The 15119-nt window shown below is 43.9% G+C and overlaps 1 long non-coding RNA gene across 1 annotated transcript; it reads left to right on the top strand.

Moving 5' to 3' along the window:
- Positions 1–4590: 4590 nt before the first annotated feature.
- On the top strand, positions 4591–5543 carry LOC109300430. The gene is made up of 2 exons (XR_002098221.1): positions 4591–4801; positions 5416–5543. It is a non-coding gene; the product is annotated as an uncharacterized LOC109300430 (long non-coding RNA).
- Positions 5544–15119: the final 9576 nt, after the last annotated feature.

The raw sequence follows: 15119 nt of genomic DNA, 5'->3' as shown, positions 1-15119 counted from the left end.
GCAATGGTGTGTGTACATATTTGCTGTTATTTTGGTCACTTTTGTTCAAGATACACAGGACTTGCACATGTTCTGAAACTAAATAAATGATGCTAGAAAATAGAGCCCCAAATTTGCTACCTCTTAGCAAAGGAAAGAAATATTTCCTTACAGAAAACATATCACATACTAATACTAGAAGCTTGACCACAAAGACTCGCATCTGAAACCTGCTCTGAAAAGAGCACCTTTAGAAGAGGAAAGAGTACTTAATCATGCCCACTAATCCCTGAGCCTGTTCTTCTGAGGAATGCCAGCAAGGGTGCTATTTAACATCAGTTTTGATGTGGATACCTATTCCTAACAACTGCCACTCCCAAGAAATACCAACTCTGCCTTAGAAATTATGTTAAGCAAACAAGCTATCATGACATTGAAAAATGCTGATATTGTTGAACTTCAGAGGAGGAAAACAAGAGAAAAGGGAGTATTTGTTTGTTCATGCTCAGTGTTCTATCCTAATTTTATCTTTCAAGAAATGATTTAATTTCCCTAATGTAGCCATTTGCCTAACTACTCGAAGCAGCTCATGCACCATAACATGGAGTGAGGCAACACATTTTTTCCTGTAATACTATGTAGTGTTACAATGAATCACGCTATGATCACATGAAAAAGATTCTTAACATCTGCTTTTCTTGGAAGTACTTGGTTGGGACTGATAGAACTGTGGGCCGAAGGGACAAGGTAGGGCAAAAAATTAGAAGATGTATTATCTTCAAGTTATCTTTGCAAATATAGCTTAAAAAAAAAAAAGTAATAAGCATAACCACCCGGAGAGAAAAATATTTGTTTCAAGCAAGCCCAGGACAACTCTCAAACTTCTTAGGTTGATTAATATTTCAGTTATAACATTTCACCTGTAGAGACAAGCAACTCAATAGTCTACAACATAAACGTATAAAAAAATCTCTGATCAATAAATATCATTGGTTATAAAGTGAATGTGTGTGTCATTTGTGTTACTGAATCCCTTAAGAGAACAGCTAAAAATGCAAGCGTGTTAATCTAAAATTATTGGATTAAAATAGTTGCATTTGAGCTTTCACAGTTGAAAATAACCTGCTCAGATTTGTAACTTGTCTTCATTCTTATGTCCTTTTCATGTAGCAGAGATTAGCTGGAAACACCTGTGGAGATGCTATTTGACTGCCTGAAGGTCACGGGGATAAATCCCTAGTTTGTGCAAAATGTCACTGAAGACATTGGGGCTAGGACCATTTACTTGAGCCGAGTTCTCCTCCACTCTGTCCAAATGGAGGTTGTGACTATGACAGTACTGAACAGAGTCCTTTTAATGGTGCTATTACATATAGCACTCAAAAATGCGTTTCTGATTATGCGGAATTTTAATCCTGAGCAAAATACTGTGCGTCAGCTGGCATAAATTTTTAAATATGCTGTGCATGTCACCAGCCAGGTTTCTTCTCCTTGGCTGAATCTCTTCATCACTGGTCTTTATTTGGAAATACTTGCTGCTTAGGTGTGCATTTACACAAACAACACAAAAGTAAGGAACGGAAAAATATTAAACGGTGTGTCTACACATGCCCCTATGGTGCTGTTGCTACTGCACCGTCATTTAGTACTTCCTTTTGGTGCTTTTGGAAGTACTAAATGATGGCGCAGGAACAGCTCGTACTATACCGTCTGACTGGTGCATGATTAGTTTTACTGAGGGAGTCTGTTGCTTTGGTGTTGAAGCTGTGGTTTAACAGTTTTTGCCTGCTAATGCTATAGCATGTGTCTGATGCTATAGCACGTGGCTATGGTGATGTGGCACCTTGTGTAGACCCACAGTAAAGAAAAACTGTTGAGAAAGGAGGGTTTCTAATCCACATATCACTGTTTAAGTTTCCAGAATATTCAATTTGGAACTAGCTATGAATACTGAAGACAATCTTTCCTAGACAGCTTTGGGCATTACCTTCAGCAGACACAAACAAATCATAAAAAAATAAATCAGTAAAATATGGGAGCAAACCTGGCAAACCTAACCTTATGTCTCTGGTCCATGAGGCCAGATATACATTAAATATATCCATTGTTCTGATGCACTGATAAATACCATTGGAATATACCTTGTATTGATGCAACTTTTCTGTCCTACAAACTGGCTTAATTTAGAACTGTCTCATGTTTGTCCATGGCTACCCATAGCTCCAAATGGCTATGATAGCAACTAAAGAGTGCTGAAGCTTTGGGGGATGGGGTGTGCCTGAGAAGTGCCTCCTGAATGGGAGAAAATTCCCAACAGTTATCTGCTACTGTGTGGCTTCAGAGAAGCACAAAGCAGGCAGTAAGGGGTGGTGGGAACATAACTGGGCTCATATTTCCCTCTGGAATTAGAGGGAATATAATTAATGTAAAATCTATTCCAACAAGCTGATGTTTTATTTTCTCAGCAGCTTGATGTGTGAAACCTAAGCCATATGTGCTAAGGGACCTTGCAGATAGAAAGCTCCAGTTCACTGAGTTTAAAATATAATAAATATTCCATTATGTATGTGGTTTTAACAATTCTGTATTTCCAAAGATTTAACTGTGCAAACTGACTTAGTTGGGTTTGGTATAATTAATTTATATTGGCTGTAAAGATCCATCAATAGACTTTGCAAATATTATGTGATCAGAATGAATCATTTATTTTTATTGGGTGACTGATATCTTTGTAGGGATATACCTAACTCTTGCTTGCTTAAAATTTAGAGACATAACATTTAGAGACAGCACTAATGTTGGAAGAAAAATGACATTAAGATCTTTAGTGTCTAGGAAAAACAGGCCTGGAAAGAGTTTTTAAGTAGGGCTGTGCAAAGCTTTGGTCCCTGATTTGATTTGGCAGAGATTTGGCCTAATTCGGTGGCCAAATCTCCGAATCCAAACTGAATCAGGAGACCCCCCTCCAAATTGATTTGGAGAGATTTGGTGATTTGGATATCAACACAGCTTTAAATGTTTTTTCTACATACCTCAAGGTAGCAGGTGGCTCATCAATGCTGCAATGCTGGGGTGGATGGAGCATGAGATCTTCTCTAAGCCCAGGTACCTGTCACTGTAGCTGTGCTGGAACTATCATAACCAGCTGCTATCACTGAGGACAAGAAAGAGAATTTCCTCAGTTGGAAGAGGTTTGGGAGCAGATGATCTGCTGGATAGACAAATTTTCCACAAAGGAGGTGGGGATGGAGAGTAGGGGGAATAATTAGTATGTATGCACCTATCAACATATTCCAAGCCATTCTGAAACTGATTTTGAGTACTTTATCAACACACACAAAAGCATAAAGCCATTCAGCTATGTTAATGAGGAGAAAGGGAGGCAGTAAGGAGGAAGGATTGACTTATAGTGAAGCCATGGCAGGCCAGAACTCAGCCTGGGTTCAGGAATTGCTGTTCCTTCCAGTTAGCTAGTGTCTCTCACCCCTTTCTGCACTTCTTTCTCCCCACACCCCCAACTCCTGTCTGTCTCTCAAACTGCTTCCTGGTCCCTACATGCAAACAGCTTACTCCATGCTCTCTCTCTCACCAGTATAGCAGCTTTTTACTCTTAACCCAAATGTGGCAGGGAAAGGCAGCAGGATAGGGCATGCATTACAATCTACCTGGCAGGAGTCTAAGCACCAGGCAGGCTAAATTAGCTCCAGCTGGACCTGGTTACTAAGCCTGGCTGCTAACTGGGGGCATTTGTAGATGACACAATGTTTAGTCCTCGTTAATTAGCCATGTGTTTAAAATTTTAGCCTGGGTTAATGTAGTGCCACACATTTGTGTTTGAATGACACACTTTTTTGAGCAACAGAAGTCCTGTGTGTCATTTACTGCAGATTCCAGCGGGGGCGGGGGGCCAAATACTGATCTACCCCCCCCATAATGTCTTTCCTAATGAATTACAGCAGGAGGCGCATGTGAACCGGCCTCCATAGTCCCTGCCCCCTGCCCCTGCCAGAAGTCTCCTGCTGAGTCCTCCCACCACCCTGAAGCTGGGTATGTTCACCCCAAAACCATGCCACTTGCATCCACCTAGGCTCAGGCTGGTCTCCCAGTATGCAAAATCCATCCTACACAGTTGCCATGCACTTTGCAAAGTCCCTCTCAGGGGCAGATGCCTGGCCAGTCTACTCTACCTCTGGGGCTTGCATCTGACTGCCCTGCACAGACCCCAGAACCTTTGCACAAAACCCAGACACTTTGCAAACACACAGCTATCCTATCCACTTTCCCGTCTTCTTTTTGCGCTCTTTTCCAGCCTGGCACCAAACTGTCTGTTGTTTTTTTACACCAAAACAAGGCTGGGGGGTGGGGGGAGAACTGCCCCACTCAAGGCCTACATATTTCGGGAACAAGTGGTCGCGTTGCGTGTTCACAGTATCAACGAGAGAGGGGAGGTGGATGAGACATGGCTAAACACCACAGGCAGAAAAAAATGGGAATGCAGCATTTGACAAGATTGCAGGCCACAAAACTGTGGTTCAGGGAACCTTTGAGTCCCTGGCTGAGGGCAGCTTTGTGATGTGGAAACTAAAAAAAAGTGTCACCATTATGCATTCATTGGTAAGTAAGGGTGGAGGGGGTCGATTGTTTACTTCTACTTTCTTGTAAAACCGGTTTGTTGGAATGTTTTGTTTGTAGCTGGTGCATGTTGGTTTTCAGTAAAAAAATCCTATCTTCTTTTTCTATGCTTTGATGGTAGCTCCATGGTGGCTACTCCCAGAAGAGGAAGAGGCTATTTCCTTTAGCATTCTCTGAAGTATATGCCGTGGTACATATTACTTACATTAGACTTTTGTTATCTACAGTTCTCTGGTGGCATGGAGAAGCAGGGTGCTGCTGCCAACGCAGCCCTCTCCTGCCCTCCCCAATGTGATGGGGGGGCATGACCTCAAAGTAGTGGGCAGAGGCAGCGAGCAGCCCCAGCTCTGCTCCAAAGGGGAGGAGGGAAATGGCTCTGGCCCAAAGCAGTGGGGAGGAGGCAGGGACCAGCTCAGGCCCCAGCCTGAAGGGGAGGGGGAAGGTGGGGATGGGGGGAGGTGAGGACCATCCCAGGCCCTGGTGCAAAGGGGTGGGGGGAAATGGCCCAGGCCCCGGCCCCTGCCCCTGCCCAAAGGAGGAGGGAACAAATGGCCCAGGCCCAAAGCATTGGGGTGGAGTTGGGGGACTGGCCTAGGCCCTGGCCTGAAGGGGAGGGGGGAAATGACTCAGGCCCTAGCCCTGGCCCGAAGCAGGGGAGGAGGAATGGGGGGGGTGGATGCAAGCCTCTGTTGCCCCCACCTTCCCGCCCCCCCATTATTCTTGATGGGCAATTTGTTAGTATTATTATAATGTTATGCCATATTATATTATTGCGCTCTTATGTTCCCTCCCTCTGTTTTTTAGGTTCCATTCTCTTGCTAGGTGCACGCTGTTCCCAGAGCAGGAAGAGAAGATGAAGAAGTGAAAGAGCATGAGAGACACTTCATTTAGCATTCTCTCGAACAGTATACTATTACATAATATAGCATGTTTATATGTATGGTAGACTTTTATTACATAGACTCATATATAAACATATTGTTTATAGCCTGATGTCTGTAGACTTATATAGATCGTATACTGAAGACTATATAGACTTATAATAACTATAATTTATTATAAGCCTAATATAATTATAATAAAATATAATAATTATGACTATATAATTTATAGTCATTACAATTACATATAATTATAACTAACTGATAACTTACAGTAACTAGGCCTGTGCAAGTTGGCAGTGATCTGATCCAGCTTTGGATCCAGCTGCTTTGGATGGCTGCAATTCACTCCGGAGCTCCGGACCAGGTTTCCGCTTCGATCGAGCTGAACTGGCTGTGAAGCTTCAGAACCGCCTCGGAGATCCAGCCATAGGGTATAATGGGGAATCAATGAAATATCTATAACTTCGTAGTGTTTTGTCCAATTTGGATGAAACTTGAAGGGATGATAGCCTCTGCTGAGAGCAGGAAACCTACCAAGTTTCAAGAAAATTGGTGCAGGGTTTGGGGGAAACTGTACCCCAAATTTTTGAAAGCCAAACTCATGTCTTGGCTGTGTGTTGCACCACAGGGAGGGTCAAAACTGCAGGGCTAGTAGCTCTTACTGAGGCCACAAAGCCTGCCAAGTTTCAAGGAGATTGGTGCAGGGATTTGAGGGGAACTGCACCTCAAGCTGTGGACAAGCAAAACTGGGTGACACTGTGTGTGTCAAGGCGCAGCAGGGTGACAGCTGCAGGGATGGTGGCTCCTGCTGTGACACCTGCCAGCTGTTGAGGAGATCCGTGCAGTCTGGGGCCCTGCACCCCCACCTGCTGACAGGTAAAACTTGTGCCAAGACTGTGTCTGTCTTGGGGCAGTTGATTGTCTGTATTGACTCTTTCCTCTCCCTAGTCTGGTTTTGTAGGTACTAATTGCTGCTCATTCAGTTGTTATGTACTAGCTAGGTCCTATGTATTGAGCTGGTCCCTGAGTCCCTGGTCCCAGAGTGAATCATGGTTGATTCCTTGGTAACTGGGAACACAGCAGCTTAGCAGCCAGGCCTGCAGTAGTGTCTTCCCTCCCTGCCCCAAGCCAGACACAGTCAGTCCCACAGCACCCATGGCACCCGTTTTGCTTGTTTGCAGCTTAAGGGGCAGTTCCCCCCAAACCCCTGCACTGATTTTCTTGAAACTTGGCAGGCTTTGTGGTCTTAGCAAGAGCTACCACCCCTGCAGTTTTGATTCCCCTGTGTTGTAACACATAGACGTGACAGGAGTTTTGCTTTCAAGAATTTGGGGTACAGTTGCCCCCAAACCCCTACACTGATCTTCTTGAAACTTGGTAGACTTCAGACTCTCTGCAGAGTCTACCACTCCTGGAAATTTCATTCAAATTAGAGAAAAAACAACAACGTTATAGATATTTTATTGTTTCCCATTATACCCTATGGTCGGATTTCCGAGGCGGCTCCAAACAGCTTCAGGAAGCTGAACGAGGCCGGCACTTCGACCCCAATGTGCTGCTTCAGACTCCAAAGCGTTGGAAGCTTCTCCAGATCTGAAGCTCTGTCCGAAGTCTTGCACAGCCCTAAGAGTTATTACAAGTATATATAGAGTATATAGACTTATAACACACACATACACACACGTTTTGAGTTTGCTACCCCTACCCTAAGACTTCCTTGAACATTTTTCTTTTCAAACCTTCCTATTTCAAACATTCCCATTCCAGAACCATGGAGAATAGTCTAGGTGGATGCTGTCTGTCAGGTGCGCCGCTCAACATATAACACACACACACACACACACACACACACACACACCTTCTCTGAATTTCCTGACTGTTGTGTAGTTTCCTCCTTTTGGGGGAAGAAAAAGGAGGTCACCCACTGTCAATCCTTCCTATGCACCACCACTTTCCTATGAACGGCAAAGATGAAATAAGTCAGGGCTCTAAATCCCTGCTGGCTGGGCACTCTTCTGTACCTGTTGCCTAGGACACACACACACACACACACACACACACACAGATACATAGTAATTATAAGTAATGATAAGTAAATATATAAGTATGTGAATATGTACATAAGTAAATATGTACATAAGTAAACACAGGCCCTCTTTCCCCATGGCTATCCCATGGCTTGCTCCCTCCCTCCTTCCCTGCCTAAGTCTCTCTATTCCTGTGGCTGGGGCTTCTGGTTGAGGGAAAATTCCCTCCCTCAGTCCCTCTATCCCTGTGACTGCCCTCCCTCTGCTCATGTCCCAGCAAATTGTGGCTGGGGGAAAATTCCCTCCCTGTCTCCCTGTTGCACCCTGGGGTATTATCACCACCTTTCCTTACACATTGTAATTTGTAATTTTTGAATTGCTGCTGGCCACAAATACTGCTGAGGCTTCTCTTCTGCCTCCTTGAATTTCTTCTCTGAATTGTGGAGGCTTTCTTCACAGGCTTTGGCCCGAGCATCAGCACGAGTCTGGTAAGAATTGCACAAGTTGTGCAGACCCATGTTGTATCATTAGGAATATCTATAATAAATAAATAGAAAAAAATTCTCTCTCCAAGTCCCTGATGCCCTCTTGATTGCCCTCGTCTTGGTTGCTGGCCATGTCTGCTAATGAGCAAGGCCTCCTCAAAATTATCTCCCAGGGTCCTGGGGCCTCATTGCCCATCTCACCTGTCTTCTGGTGGGGAACATTCCCTCCCAAGGTCCCTGGTACCCCATGCTTGGGTTCTTACCTGTCTTCTGGGAAACATTCGCTTCCTCCGTCGGTCCCTCTATCCCCGTGACTGCCCTCCCCCTTCCTGGTTACTGGCCATGTCTCAGCATATTCTGGCCAGGGGAAAATCCCCTCCCTGTCTCCTTGAGTTTCTTCTCTGAATTGTGGAGGCTTTCTTCTGGCGGGGAACACTCCCTCCCAAGGTCCCTGTTACCCCATGCTTGGGCCCTTATCACCCATCTCATCTGACCTTGCTCCCAAGGTCACTGTCGCCCCACGCTTGGGGCCTTATTGCCTGTCTCACCTGTCTTGTGGTGGTGAACATTCGCTCCTGAGGTGCCTGTTATCTTGCTGGGGCCTTATCACCTGTCTCACCCCTCTCCTGGGGAACATTCCCTCCTGAGTCCCTCTTACCACATGCCTAATTTGTTTCAGTTGACCTTAGCTGCTTGCATGGGTGTGGGTCCCTCCTTTAAGCAGCACCTCCATCAGTGCCTAGCTAGCTACTTAACAGGTTAGATGTCTCTGGCTAATCCTGGGTTTATGTCTTCCCTCCTTCTCCTAATGGTTTGTTTTTAGTTTCATGGATCCTGCTTATTGGCTTTCTTCTTGTATCCTTGCTCATTTGTTCTGACTAGATTGTGCCAAATTCTAGCTTGAACTCTTATCCTTCAGACTTACTGGGCACCTATACATGTGCAGAGAGGCTGCTGAGATACACTGTAATTACAGCCATTGGCGATGTGTAGGGGATGCAAGTGCATGTGCATCCCATGAGATTGGCCATGTACCCCCTGGAAGCGCCAGCCACGAAATCGGAAGTGCTAGCAAAGGTGCACTTCTGGTTTCACTGCTGGTGGTTCTGCATTCAGTGATTGGCTGCTGGAGCCCCCCGTCAGTGATCTGGTGCCCCCCTAGACTTGAGAGGCACGAGTCACCCAAGATTATAACACATTGGAGCAGACTTGATTAAGCAAATCTGCTGGAGTGTGGTAATTACTGCACTCCAGCAGACTCCAGTGTCACATGTATCAGCATCCTTGTGCTGAAAAATGGCAGCGGGGGTGTTTTAAATAAAGCTCATTGAACAGCTTCAGTTAAAGTGCCCCTGCCACCATTTTTCAGCATGGGGACACTGATACACATGACTTTCAGGGTGCTTTAATTAGACAAGTTCTTGCAGCTGCTCTAATTAAAACTCAGCCCCTGGCTTCCCAGAGCATGTGTATAAATGCCCGCTGATTTCTGGCTCGAGTTTGGTGTGTAATGGACCGTGTAAGGTAAATGTAATGCACCGTAATGTAGATGTGTGATGGCAGGGGAAGCAGACCTGCTAACTGAATGTGAACTGCAAAACTGTGCTAATTACGTGTAACTACAACTCCCAGATATCCTGGGGGCTGTGAGAAAAGACAGGAAGGTGTCAGCCCCTTATGTAAGCTATTTGGTAAGGCAAAAATCACTTGGATTAAGTAATAACAAGATGCCTTTCTCAAGCTAAAGTGGCAGTTGATGTCATATCCTATTTTAGCATATCCCGACCCTCAGTCACCCTTCTTGTTGGACACTGATGCAAGTGACATTGTCATTGGAGCTGTTGTGTCGCAAGTTGAAGAAGGCCAGGAGAAGGTAATAGCATATGCAAGCCAAGCCCTGAGCAAAGCTGAGCATGAATACGCAACCACAAGAAAGGGATTGCTTGCTATGTGACCTATACCAAACGGATTTTACTCTTCTTCCTAGGGAGACGCTTCACATTAAGGACAAACCATGGTTCTCTCTGGTGGCTACACAATTTTCAACAACCTGAAGGACAACTGGCTAGGTGGTTGGAACAGCTAGCTGAGTTCAGTTATCAGATAATGAATCACCCTGGACAGCAGCACTAAAACACCAATGCCTTGTCCCGTAAGCCTTCTGTAGTGGAGGCTGAAACTAAAGTGGAGGTGGTGGGGGTACAGCCACTATCAACAGAAGAGGCAGCCCAGAATGAACCAATGATGGGCACAAGAGAAATCAGAGAGTTGGCAAAATGGGGTGAAAACCAATGAGAAGATGCTGATATTGAGAAGATAATAAGGTGGAAGGACAATGATAACAAGGAGTTTCCTGAAGTGGGGCAGTACCACCTGTGCTGTAAGTGGTACTAGGTAGTGCCTGAGCTAAGCACTGGGTACAGAGTCCTGGGGTGAAAACTTCCAGAATTGTCTCAAGGTCCCGAGTGTATTTTAATAGTGGTACCTGAAAGGGAAATACCAACAATTTTGAAAGCTCTTGCATAAGGCACAGGCTCAGTATTTTTGGTTGGGCTGGAAAAAAATCTGTCAGGGACTGGTGCAGGTCATGCAAGGTGTGCAGTATATGAAAGGGATGAGGACCAGGGCTCCCATGGTTTCTGCTCAGGCTGGATGATCCCTGGAAGGACATCCTGGATATCCTGTGTCCCCTACCTGTAAGGCCGCGGGGAAACAATTATGTCTTAGTAGTGGCTGATTATTTTTCCAAGTGGGAAGATGCATACCCACTCCCTGATCAAGGGGCTTAGGCTGTGGCAAAGATTTTTATTGAGAGATTCTTGTGCTGCCATGGTGATCCTTGACTCTCCACACTGACCATGGGAGATATTTTGAATCTCAGCTGTTTCACCACATATGCAACCTTTTAGAAGGTGTGCATGCCCAAGCATGTATATCAATCGAGTACATAGCCCACTCATTGCATTTTTGCTTTGCAAGTCATAATGCAGATTTCACAATGACTGCTTTTTGTGTACTTCTGCGTGCAAATTTGTATTCATGACTATAAAGAATTTTTTGTTTTTCTAATATTTTTTGTTATTTGTTATTCTTAACTAAAAGCACATGATAATGCTTTTGCCTGGTATATAAGGAACAGAAAATAAATATTAACAATTGTACCCAAAAAGACTATGTAGTAGCTACCCACCAGACTTCACTAACCGTAAAAGCTATGGTTGTAGAACCAAGTAACCCAGCAGTTCTATAAGCTGAGAGACATTAGTGACTGACCATGTTTTTAAGTATGGTTTAAAGGAAGGAATGGGAGAGGAATAGGACCCAGTAAGGCACAAATGTAGGGTAAAAACCACATAAAAAGAAAAAAGGTAAATAAAATAAGAAAGCAAAACAAACTTCACAGAAGAAAAAGGAGAGAAGGGATGACATAATGAGTATGGGAATCAGGTGCACTAAAATGCCAATGTGTCATCTAGACCTCAACTCAATATAGAAATTAAAGGAAGAAATTTAAGAAATATAATTGACAGAATTATCTTTGATTTAACACTGCAATGTTGTGAAACGCTAAAACGTTCTATATGAAATTAATCATTCTTTATATAAATAGATATGATTTCAAAATCCAGTTGCCTGACTCTCGCGCTTTGACTTCCAATTCTAATTTTCCAATTCTAAAACTGTTCACGGAAAACAGAATGGCATGAGTAGATGGGACAGAATAACAACAAATTCTGAAGTCTGGAGATCTTCAGTGTACCACAAGTAAATAAAATTCCATTCGTTCTTTGTCAGTAAGCATCTAGAAGCTGAATTAACTGGGACATCTTGTTCAGTGGCACTTGGCTTATATAACTCAGATTCTTTTTTGGATATAGATATTCAGTCAACATAATTATCAGTGAAGGTGCAGCATTTATCCCTGTCTAGAATTCCAGTTTGTGGAGTGCATTAAAATAAGGATTGCTATACATAGATAAGAAAGATGATGTTGTGGTGGCTGGTAATGTTAGGCAGCTGCATTATGCTGTTGATGTGCAGTGAAAAAATGTGGAGTATCGAGCTGTTTTTGTTTGTTTGTATTTTAATTCCTTTGTCTAAGCCAAGTTATACCTTTAAATCAATGTTCCTATGAGCCCACTGAGCTAGCATAAAGTATTAATTTTAGTAACTTCATTCACTGAAGTTACCAATTATATTGATCAATATAATTCTGTAGCATGGTGCATATGAGTATGACTACATTTTCAAGACTTTGGATATGGTATACATATGATATGTATAGTTAAGTGCTATAGGATATGCGAGGTTAAGGGCTAAGAATGCAAGGCCCAGAAAACTTCTGATTTCATGTTTGGTTCTGAGCTGTAGTCAAATATTTGAAGCCTTACATGAACGCAGTGAAACTCGTCTTCTGGCAAAAACTGGAGTAGTAAGCTCCCAGAATCAGCATTTCTAGTGAGATATCTTGTATTTCCCACAACTGATTGGATAGAAAGTATAGGGAAAACAACATTTCTTATGCTATTTTGGCATATTGTAACTTGAATGTACAATGGGAACATCTACACATTGCCCTATCTCACTGTAGTGATGCGCTACATCACTGTACGATGTGCTATGGCAATCTAGTGATCACATGAACCTATATGTGACTGGCAGCTACTTCACCATAGTAGTGTGCTCCTTCATTTTAGTGTGCTGCTATGGTAAAGTAGTGGCTAAAACTAACCATGTACCATGCACATGGTGCAGTATGGGCAGTTACTGTGCCATACTTTAGTACTTCCAAAAGGAACTATTATAGCACAGGGCAGTAATAATATCACTGTAGGGTGATATATAGATATGCCCAATGTAAACAAGTTACTTGTGCTAATGGGGAAAAAAATCAGCTACACTAATGAATGAAAAAGTCTGCCAAACACTTCCATAACTCAGAAAGTGTCATGGAAACTGTGTGAAAGTTTGGAGAGGTTATTAGTTTATCCATACTGATTATTCTGCCAAAATAGGGACAACAGTATTTACACATGTATTTAGTGGGAAAAAAAAAAACATATCAGGATCCATAGCATGTGCTTTGGTTTTACCCCTTCTCAGAGAAAATACAAAACAAAATGACCCACTACTTTAATTTTGTAAAGGAAGTAATGAAAAATTTTGAGAGTAAACTAATAATATGTCATCTTCCTAAGCATTCAAAAAGCTTAAAGGAATGATTCTGGACTGTCCTTGTATCTTTTCTCAATGGTCATGTCATAAAATGTAGAAAGAGCCCTCGGATTCCACATCTCCCTGTTGAATGCCCCACCTGCTAGCCTACAGAGCTATGCCTCTTCTCATGATCTCTCACAGGGCCAGTATCTTGCATTCTTTTCTGCATAGTGGTAGAACTTCCGCAGGAAAGATGGAGTGTGGCCAGATTCAGAAGGGCCTATACTTTGGTGATTAAGTTACTCTCCAGAGTAGTGATATGAGTTTGAATCTCTTTAGGCTGAAGAAGGACCTAAATGTGGGTCTTCTGCTGTCAAGGAGTCCTTTCTCACAAAATATGGCTGCAGGAGAAGGTGATGCTAGGGATATTTCAGTTTAATTCCCCCTAACACGAAGGAATATGAGTCTGAATCTCTAAAAATGAATTCTCTAATCACTAGTCCTCAGGGTATGCTGGGGCAGGTTTCTCTCAGTTCTTCCTCTTAAAGCTGTTTCAGTATTCATAAAGCTAGGCAGAGAGCGAGCAGGCAAATATGGGCATGACACTATAATTTAGTGACAAAGTTTCTCATCTACAAATAGGGAGGCTGGGTTCCAAGAAGAAAATTGGGATGGAAATGAAGGTCTTCCCTTTCTCAGGGCTTTGCTACACATTAACTTTAGGCAGCTCAGGGAGCTCAATCCCAGGAATGTCCACATATTAAGATGTGAAACTAGTTTTTAGCACCCTTAAGACTGCTTTAGGCATAAGGTTAGGCCAGGGTAGGTTTGTGTGTGATCTGTGTTACCCAACTCATGTTACATCAACAGCCACTCTAGGCTATGCATTGGTGTAATACCTGCCTGCCCGCCATCATTTCCCTGCTGGCCTGGATCAGGTCCACCACCATCCTCACTCGCCATCCCCTGCCCCTCCCCACTCCTTCACAGCTCCTGGCTTGCTTGTGGCTGACTGTGCTGTCCTGGGGGAGCAGGCAGGGAAGGGGAACCTGCTTGCCTGACTGCCACCACTGCTGCTGTCTGGACTGGGCTCAGCCTGAAGAGGAGATGAAGCTTCGCAGAAGTGCTGGTGGGGGGTGCAGCTCAGAAACAGTCAGAGAAAGTTTTTAGCCTGAACGTGTGATTGCTCTAAACTTGAGCTAATTCTAACATTGATTACTATTTTGGAAACCTAAGCATAGTGCGTAATAGGGCCCTCATATGAGTGTCCTAACCATTTATTTATGGAAGCATAATCAGACTTATTTTTTCTTTGGCTCAGCAATGTCAAGACTGACGAGCATCCAAAACTAGACCTTTTGGTGCCTAGGCAACTTTTCTGATGAAAATTTAGCATCCCTGAGACTTCAGATGCATCCAGGTTCAGGCAGAAGCTAATTGGAGTTTTTGAGGTTTTAAATTAGGTTTAAGAGCATACTGGGGTAGCTAGGGAAGACTGAGGTGCATACATCATACTGGGCATGTCTACACATGCATTTACTGTAGCCTAGATTTACTATGCAGTAAAATACTTCAGAGTAAGAGTTTTTGGGTACACATGTAGGGATTAGGGAGAGGATTTGTACCCAGTTCCCTGCAGCACTGCAATGGGCCCCTGCCACTACCGGGGGGAGCTCCAGTCTCCCCCTGGGTGCTAGCTCAAGGGCTGGCAGGGAGCACCGGATCAGGAAACAGTTGTTTTCTTGCCCTGGGGGGCTGCCTGCTGCTGGGGTGGGGACAATGTCCCCTTGCCCTGGCAGCAGGGACTTCTGGCCCTGGATCCCTGATCAGGGGCTCAGGGCTTGGAAAGAGCTGCAGGGAAGGGGCAGGTCCGAGCCAGCTCTAGGCTGGCTGGGAAACTGTACTCATGCAAGGAGCTCCTAGTAGTCATGGTGCTTGGGCTGGGAGACACTTAT

Source organism: Gavialis gangeticus, unplaced genomic scaffold, assembly GCF_001723915.1.
Source record: "Gavialis gangeticus isolate Ggan-Ray unplaced genomic scaffold, GavGan_comp1, whole genome shotgun sequence".
In the NCBI taxonomy this organism is placed as follows: Eukaryota; Metazoa; Chordata; order Crocodylia; family Gavialidae; genus Gavialis; species Gavialis gangeticus.
This window is presented reverse-complemented; position numbering and strand designations above follow the sequence as displayed.